Source organism: Sciurus vulgaris (genome assembly GCF_902686455.1).
Source record: "Sciurus vulgaris genome assembly, chromosome: 1".
Classification (NCBI taxonomy): Eukaryota; Metazoa; Chordata; class Mammalia; order Rodentia; family Sciuridae; genus Sciurus; species Sciurus vulgaris.
Genome location: NC_136461.1, coordinates 79,481,710 through 79,496,483, shown reverse-complemented (window position 1 = coordinate 79,496,483; position 14,774 = coordinate 79,481,710). Strand labels below are relative to the sequence as shown.

Here is a 14,774-nt window from a genome sequence, read left to right as displayed (position 1 = left end):
CTTTGTAATAAGAACACTGGAGAGAGTCCAATTCCATCTGGTAAACCTGATCCAAAAGCATTTTCTAAAGACTTCCTAGGAGTCTCCCTGGGTTCAGGTTGGTAAATGTTGCCAGTGAGTGAGTGGCCCGGGGCTCTTGTGAGGTTTGCCCGGTGTCTTTTTCCTGAGCAAGGCATCATCCAGGAGGCTCATGCAAACGTAGACTTTTCCTGGCTCTGACTGGACATGTGTCATGTCTGTGTGGGCATGGCCCCAGCCCTGTGAAGGCTTTGCTTTTATTCAACAAATTGAGGTTAAATAAACTTTCTTTCACTCAGGAGGGAAGGTTGGTGTTTCTTTGTGCAGATTCCCATGGTGTTAAGGCTTGATTGTCTAAGGCGAATCTGGTAATCTGATGCATCTCTCCTTCCAAGCATTGGACAATTGTATCAAATGTTAATCTTTGGTGCTATGGATACCAAAGTGGACAACCTCAGAGAGCCATTTGGTAAAACAGTGAGTATTTTGTTAAGGGAGGTTGCAGAATACTTTATTTTTTGTGTGTGTAATGAGAGGGGGGGAAAGTCTGTCTTCCAGAAGGCTAGGGGAAGATGATGTGAGAGCTCTTGGCTATGTCTAGGTCTTCTTTTAAGTTGCTGACAGCAATGTCCTTGGTAAGGCTCACATAGGTGCCTCACACTTCCCATCTCAGAAAGTGACTGCATAATGACCCAGCTCTTTCCTGAGCACAGACTGTTGGGTTTATTTGAGGCAACCTGACTCTTAACTCTTCACATCCCTGTCATCTAACTCTCTGGTTTGGAAGCTACTGCTGATTTCTGGAGGGAGGAAGGAGTCCCAGCATCCTTTATTATTTCTGCCTGTGGGGTAGGATTTATATTCCAAGATATGCTTTTGCCCTTTATTCCTAACACCCTATCTTAGATGATCTGGGGTCTTTGTTGCAAAAGTGGGCTCTTAATGCTACTGTGCTAGGGAGTTATCTTTGGTTCTGCCTCTGGCTTCATCCCTTGGGATGGTGAATGACAACGTGATGCTAGGACCCAGGGTATACCTGGAAACCAGGGGCTTATCCATCTACCTCCTCTGGCAAAAGCCTACAATGGTCTTAGCCTTCTGGTCTCTAGTCCTTCCATCTTTCTCACAGAAAACTATTCTTAAGATTCTCTCTTCTGGATGATATAGTCTTCAGGGCAATGCACAGAGCTGTGGCTTGAAGCTAACACTGACCCAACCCTTGAAAACAGCATTCTTATATCCTTTTCTAGAAGTTTGGGCAGGAAGGCTATGGTTTTGCCCCAGTGAAGAATGAAGTATGGCCTATCAACCTCAAGATCTGTCAGACAACCCTCATGGCCTTTGTGAGGACACATATGCATGTTTGTGTATATATAACACTTAATAGTGTGTGCCATGTGCTAGGCACGCATCTAAATACATCCATTATTTAATCTTCATAACAAGTCGGTGAAGTGGTTACTATTATCTTCTTAAGAAGAAGCTGGGACAAAAAAAAGGTCAACCTGTGCATGGTCATATAGCTAGAAAGTGGTGGTTATAACTCATGTAAAGTACTTAGAAAAGTGTCTAGCACATAGTAAATACTCAATAAATGTTAACAATAATACTATTTTTCAAGAATGGCAAATGGTGACCTCCCTGGTGATAGTCACATTGCTTGACTTGAGGGTATAACTACAATGTTATCTGTAACTCTGGTCTCCGACATGGAGCCACTGATGACAATCCCAAGAAGAGGGCTTCAGAATTGAACCCTTAGCGTCACATTGAGGCACGAGGTTAGTTGCACAAAGGTGCTGTTTCAGTATGTCGTGAAAGACTTGCTCCAGTATTGGGATCTAGGTCATACCAGTGTTCCATTAGGATGAGGGTTTTGGAACTGTTTCTTTGACCCCTTTCCCAATAACATTCTCCCTGTGGGCTGGTTGGATTGTGTCCATGTCAGCTCCACCAGGCTGCCTCGCTTAGTATCTGCATCTGTCCTTAGTCCTTTGGGTATCATTTCATCATCATTGCTAGTTATGTTCAGTTCAAGCTTCTTGACTTTGGCATAGACCACTGTGGTCTGCTTTTAAATGTCAACCGAAAAGTGGGGGTGGACATAAAAGTGTCCTACTAAGGGGATCCTCCCTGCCTTTCTTTGCTTGAGAACTAATTTTAGGGAGTTCTAAGAGGGCTCCAACCAGCTGTTTTAGGTTGGAGGCTCCATCTCTGTTCCTTCCCACCAACAAAATGTCCTTTAGATGATTTTTTTTCTCAAACTGTTCTTGGATCTGTGGTTGCTCAATGGTCCAGAATGTGTAGCCCCATTTCTCCTGGGGCCTTTATCAGCCATTCACACACACTCTTATCAGTTAATGTTTATCTAGAGAAAAATAACCAGTAGAGGATGTATATGAAGAGATGTATTGCAAGGATTTGGCTTACACCATTGTTTTGGGGACCGGCAAGGCGAGTCAGAGAGCCCTGCAGGAAGAGCAGCTGGTATCTGTAGGCGTGAGCTGAAGCTACTGTCCACAGCTGGAATTTCTTCTTCCTTAGGGAAGCCTCTGCTGTTCTCCTAAGGGCTTTCCACTGATAGGATCAGGTCCATTGGATAATCTTGGGCAGTCTTTCTTCCTGAATCATCCAGTTGTGAACTTTAGTCGCATCTACAAAATACCTTCACAGCAATATGTAGATGAGAGTTTGAGTGAATAACAGGTCTGTAGTCTAGCCAAATTGACATATAAAAGGGACCATCACAGACATATTTATATCTTATGTTTATACCGTCAGATATTCTTGTTGTGTTGTATCCATTATCATCTTAATTTAACCATTTTAAGATCCTTGGGCAATTTGCTGTTGTTATTTACTATAACTTGCTTTCCAGCACAATAATTCATTTCTGTAACAGACAGTCCTATTTCTGTCTATTCCTTCCATTCCCTTTCTCCCCACTTTATCATCCAACATATCTCCTCAGGCTGCTGGAGAAGCCAACTCAGAGAAGGAAGCAACCTAACAGATTGCAAAAGGCAGAGAAGGCAGTTACCCTCTAGTTTACCTTCCTGCTTTTCCTTTTAGCTAAAGGAAACCTGTTTGTATTTGCCTGCTTTGTCTTGCTAGAAAGCTAGGCTTATGTTATACAGCTCTTTGCTGACCTGTAAGCTGGTTCCCTCACCAAAGAGGGATGATCTATCCAGGCACATTCCACTCCCCACGTGGAAAGAGCATTGCCTCTGAAGTCCAACAGTCTGAATTGGCACTCATTGCTTGCTAAAACTAAGTATTATAGCACTTTACCTAATCTCTCAGAGCCCCAGTTTCTTCAATTGTCAAATGTAAGGATTTGGAATCTACGTGATGTATACTTAGTAAGTGTTCAGACTGGGGCTTTATGCTTATAACCTCCCAGCATTCCTTTAGTATGGGGCTGAGGGAGACTCCTATCTGCCCTACGCTGATTACTGAGTTTGGTAGTGATTGCTACATGATGGTGTAGAGAGAGCTCTAGTGAGAAACAAGGGCTTTCATTCTATTATCAACCCTGCTTATCTATTAGCTCTGTGCTTTGGGTAGACCCTTTAGTGTTTTTTTTTTTTTTTTTTTTTGCGGTGCTGGGGATCGAGCCCAGGGCCTTGTGCATGCAAGGCAAGCACTCTACCAACTGAGCTATCTCCCCAACCCCCCTTTAGAGTTTTTGAGCCTCAATTTCTTTGTAAAGTGGAACTGAGATTATCAGTATCAATGAAGAACTCCATAAAGAACATTCTAAGAACGTATTTGGAGTCAGGCATTTGTGAAATTTATTTTGTGCACTTGAACCTGGCTTGGCAGATTGGATGTAACCTAAAAAAAGAAAAAAAGAAAGAAAGAAAGATACCTCCCTATGAGCACACTTGGAGGGCAAAAATAAATTGAGGAACATGGCATGTAGTGGTAACTTGCTAACTTTTTCTTTTCCTTAAAAAATATGCTTTAGATGACAAATGCACTTTGAAATTTGGGGCAAACTTCTCTTAGATGAAAGGGTAAATGCAGGAGTCTGGGGAGTTATATTGTAAGGCTGAGGAGGATCCTGTATAGACTGGGATGCTACTTTGGAAAACTATTAAGCTTCATTACATTTGGTAACCTGTGGGGAACTGAGTTCATTTTTCAGATGGCGTGAGATCTTTTTCTTCTCTTTGTGTGTGTAACTTACTCACACACATTGTCATTCTTGTAATGTTTCCATGGGAGATTAGAGTATTGCTTTTGCTCTGGCTCACATTCAGGTTTGTGCAAGCTCATATTTGGAGGGCAGCATCTCAGAGCTTTCCTTAGGGACATGTGTCAACATGTAGAGGGTTAAGAACATAGGGACATTTCAATTCCTTAGCTTTTTACATTGCAGCAAAAATTAAAATTAAAAACAGAGACTAATCATCATAAATGTTTTGAGAAAAAATTAATAGTGTGTTTTAAGTCATTTTTATTGGAGCAAAGTAATCTGGTTTGAGGTACAAAATACAAACACCAAGAATTTAAAAATGGTTGCATGGATTTGTGTTTCTTGAATGCATGATTGGCAGATACTATAATCTTATGGCTCATGAATATGTAGCTTTGCAAATTATGAATGTAGGTTCATGGGCATGGAAGTTATTATTTCTTTAAAACAAACCTTTTTTTAAAAAAAACAACAACATTGAGTCATGATATATGTTAATAGAAAACATGTTTCAGATCACATTTCACATCTCAGGGATTGGGAGGAAATAGGCAAATACAGTCCTTCCAGGAGTCGGGTAGGGAGAACGTGAGCTTTTCTTCTTTCAGAATGTAGGGGTCAATCCTCATTAGGGAGGTAAATATTTCAATATTGTTGGAGTAAGTTTATCTTTACTGGACTTTATGTGCACAAAATACATCAAAGGATAATCTCCTTAATACCTTTCTGTGTGGGGGCTGTTATTGAGTTCTAGGGCCAATTTGTAGATCCTACTTAAATATAAGCCTGGATTCTTGAGAAGTGCCTATTCTCCTTTACCATATGTCTTTTCTCCCCTGAAATTGAGCTAGCAAATTCTTGGCATGGCAGGTGTTTCTGAAATATCAATATGTTTTTCTTTGCTTTATCTGTTTTCATTGTTTTGCTTTTTTTATTTTCCTAAGCAGTCAACTCTAAAGAGAGATTTGTGTATGAAGGAGCCAGGAAAACTGAAGAGGAATAGTAAAAGTCAGGTGTGGGGCAGGACAGAAGAGGGAGAATAGCTGATCCTTCGTTGTGCAAGTGTTGAACTTCTACCAAAACCGAAATCATGGAAATGTGTGAAGTTGGGTGTGTGAGGCAGAGCTGCCCCAAGGGCCTGTAACATGAATAGCAGGCACTCAGCCAACCGATAACTCAAGCTCCAAGTGGACCACAGCTGAGCTATAGTGTGGTGTGTGTGTGTGAGTGTGTGTGTGTGTGTGTGTGTGTGTGTGTGTGTGTGTGTGTAAGAGAGAGAGAGAGAGAGAGAGAGAGAGAGAGAGAGAGAGATGTTCCTGGAATGGCTTTTCCTCTGAGATCCCAACAGGCTTGTCTTTATCACTGGGGAGCTGTGGCTTCTCTTATTTCACAAGACCCACTTCTTTTTAAATGTGCAAGAAGATGACTCCATCCATAACTTGGCTTTTCCTTCTCCCTCTTGGCTTTTTTCACCAGGGCAGAGGAGGAGATTTTTTGCTTGTTCTCCAAGCACTCTCATTCAAGCTTTATAGAGATTATTTGGAGTTTAAATAATATTTGTGTCTATGGCCTAAAGCATTGTTCCTCGAGTAAGGTTGGAATCACAGTGGTGGGAAGAAGATTATAGCGTGGTTTCCTGGATTGTAGGTCCCCACCACTTTGGAAGCTGCATTTTAACTTATTTATGCTGCGATAAACTAGTCTGAAAGTCACACTTTGGGGAGCACTGGGCTTGAGGTGTCTTCTTGACACTGGTTTATGTTCTGAGACCAAACCAAGAAGCAGATGGGCTGGCTGGTGGACATCATTAGTTCATAAACATGTTCCTTCCTTAGGGGCATATCAGGGGGACCTAGATCAGTGCTGTCCAATAGTGATGTAATGTGAGCCACATGTGTAATTTAAGTCTTCTACTAGTGCATTTAAAAAAGCAGAAGAACCCAACAGAGTAGTACTTGCCTGTGGTCCCAGCTATCTCGGGTGGCTGAGGCCCAGGAGTTCAAGACCAGCCTAGGTGACAAAGTGAGTCCCCCCACCCCCGTGTGTGTTTGTGTGTGTGTGTGTGTGTGTGTGTGTGTGAGAGAGAGAGAGAGAGAGAGAGAGAGAGAGAGAGAGAGAGAGAGAGAACAGAAAATTTTAATTAATATATCCCAAATAATATCATTTAAACTTGCAATCAGTTGATAAACATCAACAAGGTATTTGACTTTTTCTTATAACTAAGTCTTCAAATTCTGGTATGTATTTTAACATTTGCAGCACAGGTCAATTCAACTAGCAGTGTTTAGGTGCTTAATGGTCACATCTGGCAAGTGACTACTGTATTGGACAGCAGAGTCTTGGGCAAAGGTGGTCTTGCGCCCTTGACAGACATGTGGCTGATCATGGCATTTGTTCTCATCACGAGTCCAGAATAATGATCTCAGAATCTTTCTCAGCACAGAACTTCAGACAGGCCCTGCCAACTAATCAGTCTTCAAGATTCATTCTTTAAACAAGTGCTTTTTGAGTATCTTCTTTTGCCTGGGTTATACCCATGCACAAAGCAGACTTCAATGCCAGCCTCTGAAGGAGCTTGTGTTCTAGTGGGAAAAGATGGGTACAAGCATAATAAATTATATATTATATGGTATCTTAGAAGGTATGATGGGTGCAGTAGAAATAAAATGCAAAGATGACTTAGGGAAACCAGAATTGCTAGAGTGAGGGCTGAGTGGTTGCATTGCAGTTTTATTTGTTTATTTTTTACAGTGCTGGAGTTTGAACCCAGGGCCTTACACATATTAGGCAAGTGTTCTACCACTGAGCCACACCCCCAGCCCACATTATAACTTTAGATAGTCCTTCTCAAGAAGGTAATATTTGAGTAGACTTTAAGGAGGTGAGAATTGCTGCCTCTAATCTCATGTGGCCTGAATTTTCATCAGAACTGTTCATCAGGGAGCATTCATTTTGGGGTGGGGTCAAGGAAGCAGGAGGGTGTGCACAAACTAGATGAGGCCTTGCGGTGTGGCACTTTCCACAGCAAAGTTCCTCTTGTCCTCCCTCCTGGAGAATAAACCAAGTTGGGAGAGACCCAGGAGAGACTGTCATGAACCGCCAGGCCTGAGTCAGTAGATGTGCTGAGATAAGTGCTAAAACGAAGAAGCAGCTCAGTTCCAGGAAAAAGCTGTACCCATTAGCGAGAACTTGTTCACTTTACTCAGACTTGTGGGATCAACCCTGAGGCTTCCGTGGATCTACCTAGGACTTTAAGAGTTAAAGCTTAAACACAGGTGTGGAAACAAAAGAGCTGGTTGCCTCTTTTGCTTTTTTCATGAACTTTTGGACGAGGTTGTTGAATCTAATCCAGAAAAAATAATAAACTTGGCTCTTGTTGCCTAGCCGTAAGTTCTTGTAATAAAACTCCCAGCACTGGCAGATAGAATAATGTTCTGCTCTTTAAAAAAGTCTGGTAGCATAACCAGAATTTAAAATACACATGTCATGTGTGGTTCAAGTAGGGAAGAATATTCAAGCCAGGAGGGAGCTCAGGTGTGTCTCTGCATCCCAGGATTTGTTAGATTGTAAAATGCTTCATGGTTGCCCCTTCCACAGACCCTTGCTAAGAACCAGGATCTTTGGAGCTCTGTGCTCTGTTCATTCCCACAGGAAGACATTTGTCATGTCAGGGAATGTCAGAGGATTGAGTTTTAATTAGCAAGCAGGAGGAAAGTTCAGTGTACTGTGGGGGGAGATATGGAACTCCTAAAAATGCTTTAATAATTGGTTTTTAGCTAGAGTTATGAGGTGAAAAATCAAATCATTAGCTTTAAAGCCTGACCCAAAGCTCAGGTCTTGGGCAGTGGGGGAAACAAGGAGTTTGGGTAATAGGAATGAAGAAATTATGGCATATCCTTTCCTGTAAGTAACAACATGGAACTTTCATTCATAAGCAATTATTGGGTCTCTGCTCTGTGCCATGTCCTGCACCACCATGACAAGAGATTCAGAATGACAAGGTGCTTCCTTGGCCTCAGGGTGGTGTTCTTTGTCAAGTGAAGGCAGCAGGTATGCTGATAAACTGGGACCATTCACATGAGAGGGGATGGGCTGGAGGCACATACAAGGCATGTGGGTAGCCGCATCCTGAGGAGCACAGGGATCCTGGGAGGTTTCACAGAAGGGTTGGGGTGCCTGTTGGGGAGCAAGGAACAGCTCAGCAGGTGAGCAAGGCAGGTTAGTGTCTGGTCCAAGCAGGGGAGCAGGATGTTAAGAGACCCAAGGGTGTGTGGCCACATGATGTTCTGCAACTATGATTGGTTCCATGTGGTGAGTCTTGGGTACCCTGGGAAGTAGCGTGAAATGGGGGTGGGTGAGACCCCCTGTGGCCATGGGCCATATTAAGATGCTTACCTGCTCTTCTGCATCATCAAGTGTTTCCTTTTTGGAAAGTTCCCCAGCTGACAGCGTGAAGGAGGGAAAGAGGGAACTGTATTGGTTACTGTAACTGTTCTGTCAACACAGAAGGGCCAGATATGGGTTAGTTAAGCTGGCAAGGACCCAGAACTAAGGTGGAGGATGGGAAATGGAATAAATAGCCTTGGGAAGTTTCTGCCATTTATCCAAATATAAAATTCTTGTTCATAACCTTTTATTTTTTTTAAACAATTCCACACTCACTCATTGTGACACAGTAAGACATATATATTTAGTTTCTGCTCCTATTTCCTGGCACATAGCTCCTAAGACCCTTGGCATCTCCAAAGTGATAAATGACTTTTTCTGTGCTCATGAGATTAGTAACTGGGGGCTCCTGGGTGGCCTCAGGATGGGACTGGTTACAGGTGAACCAACCACCTAATTAAAGATTGAAACTTTCAGCCCCTCACCCACTTCTGGAGAAGGAAATGGAGCTGGAGATTGACTTAACCACCAATGGGCAATGATTTAATTCAATCCTGCCCACTTGAAGAAACCATTAAAAAAAAAAAAAAAAAAAAAATCCCTGAACTACAGGGTGGGGCTTAAGTGTTCCTGGGTTAGTGAACTATGGAGGTGCAGGGAGGGTGGTCTCCCAGTGAGGGCCCGGAAGCTGTGCACCCTTTCCTCCATACCTTGCCTCATGCAATGCTTCAATCAGACTGTCCAGAGGTGGTTCTTTTAATAAACAGGCAAATGTAACCAAAGTGTTTTTTAGTAAATAACTGAACCTGAAGAGGGAGTTGTGGGAACCTCTGATTAATGCTGGTTGGTCAGAAGTACGCTTTGTATGATCTTGCGGTTGGCATTCTGAAGTGAGGCCAATTTTGTGGGACTGAGCCCTATATCTGATAGATGTGACACTCTCTCAAGGTACATAGTATCAGAATTAAATTGAATTACATGACACTGGCAGGTGTTCAGTGGGCTGAGGAATTGGTCGATGTGGGAAGAATACCCACTGTAACTGGAGTCACAGGTGAACTGTTGAGAGTGGCAAGAATATAAAGAACAACAGATTTTTGTCTTATATACCCATGTAGTTATTTCCCTTACAGTAATGATTGCAACCCATTTTCATATTAGAAAGTTATTTTCCCTTTATTTCTTAATGTGTTTTGCTATTCTCTTTATATTCTATTTTGTTCCACAGTCTTTAACCCAATATGGGTGCTGAACCATGCAGATCAATCAAAGCAGGGTTTGGGGTGTTGACTGAAGACTCGAAGAAGTATGTACACATAACATACTTGTTTCAGCAGGCTCTTGACAGACCCTAGTATGTTGCTCTTAGAAAAATGAGGACAGTTCTATAGGGTCACTTGATAGTTGGTCAGACAACCTGGGACCTCACAGGGGTGTGGAGAGTACCTGTGAGGCATGGACTTCTTAGGGATTTGGGTGAAAATATAAAGAATGTTTGCACAGGAAATTTAGTTGTTTACAGCTAATGGAATAAGAATTTTTACATAGTCCTACAGACTTGAAATGCAGGTTTAAAAGATAATCATGAGCATTTGCATTTATATTGAAACAACTACTGTGTAAGGGAAGAATAAAACGAAGACATACAGGTGTAGGTATCATCCTTATAACCACTTCCCCAGAGTGAGCTGCCACTGTTTCTTGGCTGGGATTGTGGTTCGAATGTTTGTGTCCCTGAAAAATTCATGTTGAAATCTAATCTCCAATGCAGTATCATTGAGAGGAGGACCTTTAAGGAGATGATGAGATCGTAAGGAAGTGATGATGCCACCCTTGTGAAAGAGATTAAGGTCCTTATGAGAGGCTGTGCAGCATAGTGTTTGGGCCTTTTGCTCCTCCATCTTCTACCATGGAAGGACACAGCAACAAAGCAGCATCTTGGAAGCAGGGGACAGCCACAGCCCTCATTAGATACTGAAACTGCCAGCACCTTCACCTTGAGCTTCCCAACCTTCAGAACTGAGAGAAATAAATGTCTGCTGTTTATAAATTATCCAGCTCAGGTTTGTTATAGCAGCATGAAGTCACCTAGAGTATTCCAGAAGTCAAATGTTCTTCTGTTCCTTCTCATCCTCAGTCTGGACAACAAAGCTGTGAAAACATTTGGTAGATGTTTTAATAAACCCTCAGTGGTGGCCCATCTCGCCCAGACCAATACCAAGTTCTTACAGTGGTTTATAGGGTCCTATAGGGCCTTCTGGTCTCTGGGACCTTTTCTCCCTCCAGTTTCCCCTCACTTCTGTGCTGTAGTCATGCTGACCTCTTTGCTAGTCCTTTGCCATACCAGACCTTACACTCGCTGCATCTTCCCTGGGAATGCTTCTTCCCCTGGTGCCTGTGTGGCTTGCTCTTTCATTTCCTTCAGGTCTTTAACTTCTCATTGACTTTCTCTGTTACATTGTTCAAAAGTATAATACCCTTCTCCTCTTTCTCAGTTTTTCTTTTTCCCTAGCATTTGTTCACATAGAGGTGGCAAACCCTAAATCTGCAGAGCTGATGTCCCACTTTCAGTCTAGATTCCAGGAGACTTCTCTAGAACAAAAAGAGATGATGTTTCAGTATGAAGGCCGTCAGGCTGGAGAATTGTTTCTTGTTCTGAGATGGTCAGCCTTTTTTTCTATTTAGGCCTTTAACCAATTGGATAACCACACTCATTAGTGAAGGAAATCTGCTATACTCAGTGTACTGATTTAAGTGTTAATTTCATCCCAAAATATCCTCAAACACCAAGAACAATGTTTGACAAAATATCTGGGCACCCCATGTTATAGTCAAGTTGGTGCCTAAAATTAACCACCATTTGTCAGACCTTACCTGGAGACCCTGAATCTTGTCCCAGCACATTTTGTAGACTATGCTGGAGAAAAGCTAACAACCAGGGTATCTGGGGAGGAGTTGAAGAAGCTGGGAATGTTGCCCCAAAGAATCAACATGTGATAAAGATCTTCAGATATTGAAAGACTTATCTCATAGTATAAGGGAAGGAATTCCTTAGTTTTCATAAATGTGACTCAGACTAGTGGACAGAAGGTGAATCTTATGAATAGAAAGAAAGACCAGAAATCTGTTTTGGAAGCTAATGAGTTCTTCCTGAAAGGGTTCAAACAGAAGCTCGCTGTGACCAGGCATCAAAAGTCTCACATTCTGGTCCTGTCCTGGTGTTGACTCTCTGGTCTGAGGTAGGCCCTTAGTCTCTCCATACTGTGGAAATCCTAGTAGCCTATCTCACAGGTCTTGAAGATCAAGGGGGTGTAACATCTGAACAACAGATGCAACTCTTCTGCAACTTTGGGTGTCGGGGCCTTCTGGACACTGGAGAGCTGGCAGTCAGGAGACGGTGCTGACTAATGCTTTGCCGAAGCAGGAAATTTCCACTGACCTATAGTCAGGGACACTTCACTGCTCCTGGCAGCTTTGCTTTCTTCTTATTGGAATGTGCCTGAGGAGTGGCGGTAATTTTGTTTCCAAATTCTTTAGTCCTTAGTCTCTGAACCTCATTGCTGCTGGCCTGGGAGAAGATGCACTGGGGCAGGGCTGACCCATACATGGGGGAATCAGCAGTTGTCTCTGAAAAAAAGGTATTCTTTGTAAAACACATTTAAAACCCAGGGTTATATTTAATGGCTCTAAGGTGAATGAGGACACAAGCAACAGAACATTTGGGGATTCTTGCCTACAAAGCCAGAACTGTTGGCAGTGGGACAAAGGCCTCTGTGCTATTGTGGTTTTTCTCCCCCCAGTGACGGACTTAATAAAAATGCCTTTTTTTTTTTTTTTGGGGGGAAATGTTTATCAAATGCTTTTTAGTGAAAAGAAGATTTTACTGTGGGGCAAAGTCAGAAAACCAGATAAAGACGGCCTGAGGTTCAGTGCTGGTGAGCAGCTATGTGTCAGAGCAGTTACCCATAGGTGGGCAGGTTTAGTGTTAGGCAGGAAGATGTCTCACAAGCTTTTTCACGTGTAGGTGACATCAAGTCAAAGTCAAAGCTAAATGTTCCCTGCTGGTTTTGCTTTTAACTGGCATCAGGAGACTTAGAAATTGTCATTACCACACTTGATAACACTTCACAGTACCTAATGTGTAGTTGGTGGGCAGTTAATGGTCACTCTTGTGAAATAGTTTATTTCCAAGGCAGTACACACTGTGAAGCCCTCACTCAATAAGTATAAAACAGCCTTATTTTGATCATAGAAGGGGCTGTCAGTTAGGGATTCAGGCTGGAGATCCAACAGTTGTTTGGTGATAACAGCTGGTTTGAGCTGCCTAAGTGTAAAGCAGGGCTTCTCAGCTGTGCATCATTGATGATCTGGATCATTGCTGGGGGGAGATGTGGTGGGTGCTGTCCTGCACCTTGTAGGATGTTCAGCAGCATTTCTGGCCTCTATTTTAGATGCTAGTACACCTCCCTCCTGGTTATGACTATCAAAAATATTTCTTGACAGACGCTGCCAGATGTCTCCTGGGGGATCAGAATCACCCTAGGAAGTATTGGCATGGAGGCAGCTGTGAGGTGGCCACCTGGGCCTGTGCTTTACCTATGCTTTTCACACCACTGGTTGCTCTGTGCTCGCCAAGGCCAGCTTTTTCAACATGGGAATTATCCAGGAAGCCTTAAAATATGTTGACACCTTGGGCCCCACCCAAAGATTCTCACTCACCTGGAATGTGACCTGGGCATTAGGTTATTTAGAAGTTCTCCAGGTGAAGAGTTAGCAGGGAAGTAGAAGGGAAAGGGGGAAATGGGAAAAGGGAAGAACTGTAAGATGAAATCAATCAATTTATGTTATGTGAATTCAATCTATTTTATGTATAATTATAATGTACCCATTAAAAATAAATTTTAAAAAGGTTCTTCAAGTGAATCTAGTTTGCAGGTGAGATAGAGAGCACAGCACCAGTAATTAACTCATAGAATCAATTCAGCGAAGAGATTGGCAGCATTTAAAATTAAAAAAAAATACACATATGCATGTGTATATATATTTTTAATTATAATTAATCATATTTAATTATATATACATATATATGATTGAGTATAAAATATTAATGTGTAGCACAATAGTTGGGTAAGTACTATTTTGTGTGTATGTTAGGGTTGTAATGCTGCTGTAAGTGAAAGAACCATTTGCAAAATCATGCATTCAACTTGCTTTTTGGTCTGGCTATTTATATCCCCTTCAGAAACTGCTTAGTTTTTTTTTTTTTTTTTAAAGACAAGCTTCATCTTTTTTTTATACCTTTATTTTATTTATTTATATATGGTGCTGAGGATTGAATCCAATGCCTCCAGAGCTAAGCAAATGCTCTACTACTGAGCTACAAGCTCAGCCCTAGTTTTTGTTAAGAATAGTTAATATAAGATTTCATGTAAGACATTTATAAATCTATGACTGGTAAACCTTTCTCCCTACATTTTGAGTTTTCACCTTGACATTGATGAAATAAGTTATTTTTTAAAATGCTAGTCAATGATATGCATTTTTTACCAGTTTGATTATAGCCCAGCAACAAGATGATTTTCCTCCTTGGAATGTGTTAATTATTTATGTACCATGATATACTAGATCAGCAATGGTCTAAATAAATCCAACAATAATGTGGCATTTGCATAAATCATCCTACAAGTTTTATTAGGATCAGCTTAATAGCCTCTTGACTTCATTATCTGTTGGAATTTTGGGGTCTTACAAAATAAACTGTTGTATACATTCATCTCACTGCGATGAAATAGAGGAATGTAGTAGAATATTGGCCCCCTTTGGTCATTCTTTTAATCTCAGAACTCAGGAGAATATAAACCGAAAGGACTCTGTGTGCCTGTTATGGTGACTCTGTCCACAGATGTCACAGCTGTGGAAGATCCAGAAGTCATGTTCAGTTGCCAGCAAACCTTGGGATCACTTTCCCTGATTATGAAACCCATTATAAACCCATAAGTCCACTCACCAACACTTTCCACTTGACTTGCCACACATTCCAGTCAGTTGACTCTTGGTACCCATGGGGAATTAGTTCCAAGACCATCTCTAACTCCAGGATACAAAAATCTATAGATGTTCAGGTTCCTTACCTAAAATGACTAGTATTTGTGTATAATCTATGTATATC

General features: G+C 41.8%; 1 protein-coding gene across 3 annotated transcripts in view; it reads left to right on the top strand.

Annotated features, from left to right (window-relative positions):
* Positions 1-14,774, top strand: part of TGFBR3 (transforming growth factor beta receptor 3) — a 189,843-nt gene that overhangs the window by 121,684 nt on the left and 53,385 nt on the right. The gene's annotated exons all lie outside the window — the stretch shown is intronic.